Below are 5708 nucleotides of genomic sequence, written 5' to 3' on the forward strand. Positions count from 1 at the left end.
GCTCCAACATTCATGTTTCTGTGTTTTTGACCGCATATTGGTGATTCCTCTGAACGCGGTAATCCAGTCGGGAGGTTTGAGGCAGGCTATGTTTAGGGCACCTTTTCTAGCCCCTTCCCCGTCAGGGGTGAGCAGAGTGGATCCTAAAAAGGGCTGCTCCGTCGTGGATGCAGCTACCAAAGAGCTCTTTCTGCCTCGGTCCAAGAGCCCAACGATCATCTAACATCCACCGCCTGATGTGCCAGCTTGTGACTAGGGGCTTCCAGACTTCACAATCCTGCCCCCGTTGCCACTTACTGGTCGCCACAGGACTTTAATCTGGGGTGTAGAGTGGATTCCCTAAAAAAGACGCCTGTGCGTGACTTTGTTTAAAGTGGGGAGACTGGTGCACAGACAGTCAGCACACTGTCCTTGACAGATCGGGGTCAGAATCCATTGGCAAGGAAACCAAGACGACAGGTGACCCTTTTCTGCTGCAGCCTTCATCCGCCTTCCCAGCCGTTGTGACGCCTCCCCTCTGCCTGGTCCGCTGTTGACGTCTTCACTATTTACCCAAAGCTGGAGCTGTTTACCCACAGCAGGGACAGTGGCTGATGGGCAGTAGGGCGTGTCCACACACTGGTGGGCCTACATGCCACATCTCTGGGGCCCACTGCTGCTCCGAGATCCTGCACAACTTAGCCTGGGACCGCAAGGTGCCAGTTACCGTGTGTGGCTACGAGGAGGCGTGTGCAAGTCTTGGCAATGGAGAGGCTGTGTACCGGCTGAGGAGGCTTATGCACTCAGCTCCTCTTTTCACCCCCGGAAACAGAGGGCTAGCCGGTGGCGGTAGTTGAAAGCAGAAAAGTGGCAAGCAGAGGCAGCATACAACATGCACAAACTACAGGCACTACTACTCCAACACTACTGCACTGACGCATCACATGCCCTGTGCGTGCGCACGCACACACACACACACACACACACACACACACACACACAAACACACACACACACACACGCACACACACACATCATATTTATATTTATATCAAAGTCAAAGTCTGCTTTATTATCAATTTCTTCACGTTAAGACACACAAGAGATCAAAAATACATTTACCACCGTCCCACGGTGACTAGACACATAACACAACACATACAAGCAAATAGCACAAAGAGTCAAAAGAATAGATACGAGCGATGAATAAGTAATAAGCAAATAACCGAAATAAATAAACAATAAATAAATAAATTGACAAATAAGAACAGCAAAATGGAGCAAGCGTGTATACAGCAAACAGCCAGAATATAGCGCAAAAGTACAGGACGTTATGCAGCCGAGGGGGGGAGTTCAGGATCCTAATGGCTTGGAGTATGAAGCTGTTGGTGAGTCTAGTGGTGCGGGAGCAGGGCCTTCATGTTGGAGTCAGTGCAGCTAACACCCCACACAGCGATGCAACAGCAGAGGACGCTTTTAATGGTGCCACGGTAGAATGTGGTCATGATGGCAGGAGGGGCACTCGCTCGCCTGAGTTTCCGCAGAAAGTACAGGTGGCGCTGAGCTTTCTTCACCAGCGACGCAGTGTTGGTGGTCCAGGAGAGGTCCTCACTGATGTGCACCTCAGGAATCTGGTGCTGCTCACTCTCTCCACCACAGCACTGTAGATAGTCAGCGGCAGGTGTTGGGTGTGACCCTTCCGGAAGTCAACAATAATCTCCTTGGTCTTGCTGACGTTCAGCAGGAGGTTGTTGTCTCTGCACCACGTGGCCAGAAGATCGACCTCCGAGCTGTATTGAGTCTCGTCGCCCCCGGTGATGAGACCCACCAGAGTCGTGTCGTTGGCATATTTCAGCACGCGGTTGCTGCTGTAGTTTGCAGTAAGGTCATGCGTCAGCAGGGTGAAGAGCAGCGGACCGAACATGCAGCCTTGGGGGGCCCCCGTGCTCAGCGTGATGCTGCCGGAGATATTGTCGCGAACACACACTACTTGAGGCCTCTGACAGAGGAAGTCCAGTAGCCAGTTGCAAAGGCAGGTACTGAGGCCCAGCTTGTCGAGTTTGCAGATGAGACGCTGTGGAACAATGGTGTTGAATGCAGAACTGAAGTCCACAAACAGCAATCTCACACACGAGTCTCTGTTCTCCAGGTGGGTGAGGGCAGAGTGGAGGGCAGAGCAGATGGCATCCTAAGAGGACTGTTTGGCTCGGTACGAAAACAAGAAGGGGTCTATGGTGGGGGGGAGAACGGACCTGACGTGCGCCGTGAAAAGCCGCTCAAAGCTGCTCAAAGCACTTCATGATGATGGGTGTCAGTGCGACTGGGCAGTAGTCATTGAAGCAGGAAGGAGCAGTTTTTTTCGGCACAGGTATGATGGTGGTAGCCTTGAAACATGACGGGACAATGGCCTGCTGCAGGGAAATGTTAAAGATGTCCATGAAGACATTCATCAGCTCCTCAGCGCAGTCCTTCAGCGCTCGGCCCGGGTTTTTGTCCAGGCCCGCCGCCTTACACCCGTTGATAGCGGCAAGCGTCGTCCTCACGCTAACTGTATGTATGTCATTTATACTACATATTAATAGAGAACCCCTCCGTGAGTTGTCACCTTGTTGTGGGTGAGGGGTTTGCGTGCCCCTATGATCCTAGGAGCCATGTTGTCTGGGGCTTCATGCCCCTGGTAGGGTCACCCATGACAAAGGTTTCCTAGGTGAGGGGCCAGACAAAGCACGGCTCAGAAGACCCCTTATGATGAATAAAATATATGGACCCAGTTTTCCCTCGCCCGGACGCGGGTCACCGGGGCCGCCCTCTGGAGCCAGGCCTGAAGGTGGGGCTCGAAGGCGAGCGACTGGTACCCGGACCTTTGCCCATGGGGCCCGGCCGGGCATAGCCCAAACAGAAAACCAGTGGGAGGGGGCCAAAAGGGTCAGGTGCAAAGTGAGCTGGTCAGCGGCCAAAGGCAGGGACCTTGGCAATCCGATCCCTGGCTGCAGAGGCTGGCTCTAGGGACATGGAATGTCACCTCTCTGGCTGGAAAGAAGCCCGAGCTGGTGTGTGTGGCAGAAAAGTTCAGACTGGACATAGTTGGACTTGCCTCCACACATAGTTTGGGCTCTGGTACAAGCCCTCTCGAGAGGGGCTGGACTCTTTTCCACTCTGGAGTTACCCACAGTGAGAGGCGTCGAGCAGGTGTGGGCTTACTTATTGCCCCCCGGCTGGGCGCCTGCACATTGGGGTTCACTCTGGTGAACGAGAGGGTAGTTTCCCTCCGCCTTCAGGTGGAGGGACGGGTCCTGACTGTTGTTTGTGTCTATGCACCAAACGGCAGCTCAGAGTACCCACCCTTTTTGGAGTCCCTGGAGGAAGTGCTGGAGAGCGCTCCTTCTGGGGACTCCATCGTTCTACTGGGTGACTTCAATGCTACGTGGGCAATGACAATGAGACCTGGAAGGGCGTGATTGGGAGGTACGGCCCTCCCGATCTGAACCCGAGCGGTGTTCTATTGTTGGACTTCTGTGCTCGACACAGATTTTCTATAATGAACACCATGTTCAAACATAAGGGTGTCCATCTGTGCAACTTGGCACCAGGACACCCTAGGCCGCGGTTTGATGATCGACTTTGTAGTCGAGTCATCGGATTTGCGGACACATGTTTTGGACACTTGGGTGAAGAGAGGGGCCGAGCTGTTAACTGATCACCACCTGGTGGTTGGTTGGCTCCAAATGATGGGGGAAGATGCCAGTCCGACCTGGCAGACCCAAACGCTCTGTGAGGGTCTGCTGGGAACGTCTAGCAGAATCCCCTGTGAGGAAGAGCTTCAACTCCCACCTCCGGCAGAGATTTTCCCCTGTCCCGGAGTAGGCGGGGGAGATTGAGTCCGAGTGGACCATGTTCCGTGCCTCCATTGTTGAGGCAGCCGACCGAATCTGTGGCCTTAAGGTCGTTGGTGCCTGTCGTGGCGGCAAACCCTGAATCCGCTGGTGGACACCGGCGGTAAGGGATGCTGTCAAGCTGAAGAAGGAGTCCTATCGGGCCGTTTTGCTCTGCGGGACTCCGGAGGCAGCTGACAGGTACCAGATGGCCAAGCGGAACGCAGCTTCAGCTGTTGCAGAGGCAAAAACCCAGGTGTGGGAGGAGGCCATGGAGAATGACTTCTGGATGGCTTCGAGGAAATTCTGGTCCACCATCCGACGTCTCAGGGGGGGGAAGCAGTGCACAGTAGACACTGTTCACAGTGGAGATTGCGTGCGACTGACCTCGACTCGGAACGTCGTTAGTCAGTGGGGAAAATACTTCGAAGACCTCCTCAATTCCACCGACACACCTTCCATTGTGGAAGCAGGGCCTGGAGACTCCGAGGCGGACTCGCCAATCTCTGGGGTCGAAATCACTGAGGTCGTTAAAAAACACCTTGGTGACAGGGCCCCGGGGGTGGATGAGATCCGCCCGGAGTTCCTAAAGGCTCTGGATGTTGTGGGGCTGTCATGGCTGACACGCCTCTACAGCATTGCGTGGACATCAGGGACGGTGCCGCTGGATTGGCAGACTGGGGTGGTGGTTCCCCTCTTTAAGAAGGGGGACTGGAAGGTGTGTTCCAATTACAGGGGAATCACACCTCAGCCTCCCTGGTAAGGTCTATTCAGGGGTGCTGGAGAGGAGGGTCCTTCGGGTGGTTGAACCTCGGATTCAGGAGGAATGCGACTTTCGTCCTGGCCGTGGAACAGTGGACCAGCTCTACAACCTCGGCAGGATCCTCGAGGGTGCATGGGAGTTCGCCCAACCAGTCCACATGTGTTTTCTGGATTTGGAGAAGGCGTTCAACCGTGTCCCTCGGGAGGTTCTGTGGAGGGTGTTTCGGGAGTACAGGGTGCCGAGCCAACTAATAAGAGTGGTTCGGTTCCTGTATCACCAATGCCAGAGTCTGGTCCGCATTTCCGGCAATAAATCGGATTGGTTCCCAATGAGGGTTGGACTCCGCCAAGGCTGTCCTTTGTCACCGATTCTGTTCATAACTTTTATGGACAGAATTTCTAGGTGCAGCCGAGGCGTTGAGGGGGTCTGGTTTGGAGACCTCAGCATCGCGTCTCTGCTTTTTGCAGACAACGTGGTTCTGTTTGCTTCTTTAGGCCGTGATCTTCAGCTCTCACTGGAGCTGTTTGCAGCCGAGTTTGAAGCGGTTGGGATGAGGGTCAGCACCTCCAAATCCGAGTCGTGGGTCCTCGGTCAGAAAAGAGTGGAATGCCCTTCCTGAATCGGGGATGAGATCCTGCCCCAAGTGGAGGAGTTCAAGGATCCTGGGGTCTTGTTCACGAGTGAGGGCAGGAGGGAGCGCAAGATCGACAGGCGGATCGGTGCAGAGTCGGCAGTAATGCGGACTCTGTACCGGTCCGTCGTGGTGAAGAAAGAGCTGAGCCAAAAGGCAAAGCTCTCGATTTACCGGTCGATCTATTCTCCTACCCTCACCGATGGTCACAAACTATGGGTCGTGACCAAAAGATTGAGATCCAAGATACAGGCGGCCAAAATGATTTTACTCCGCAGGGAGTCTGGGCTCTCCCTTAGAGATAGGGTGAGAAGCTCAGTCAACCGGGAGAGACTTGGAGTAGAGCCACTGCTCCTTCACGTTGAGAGGAGCCAGACGAGGTGGGTCGGGCGTCTCATCAGGATGCCTCCTGGACGCCTCCTTGAGGAGGTGTTCTGGGCATGTCCCACCGGTAGGAGATCCC

The 5708-nt window shown here is 54.5% G+C and overlaps 1 pseudogene; it reads left to right on the plus strand.

The window, feature by feature from the left end:
* Positions 1-2740: 2740 nt before the first annotated feature.
* LOC147061430 (uncharacterized) lies at positions 2741-5168 on the plus strand (annotated as a pseudogene).
* Positions 5169-5708: the final 540 nt, after the last annotated feature.

Source organism: Syngnathus leptorhynchus, chromosome 1, assembly GCF_054491065.1.
Source record: "Syngnathus leptorhynchus isolate UIUO chromosome 1, UIUO_Slep, whole genome shotgun sequence".
Taxonomy (NCBI): Eukaryota; Metazoa; Chordata; class Actinopteri; order Syngnathiformes; family Syngnathidae; genus Syngnathus; species Syngnathus leptorhynchus.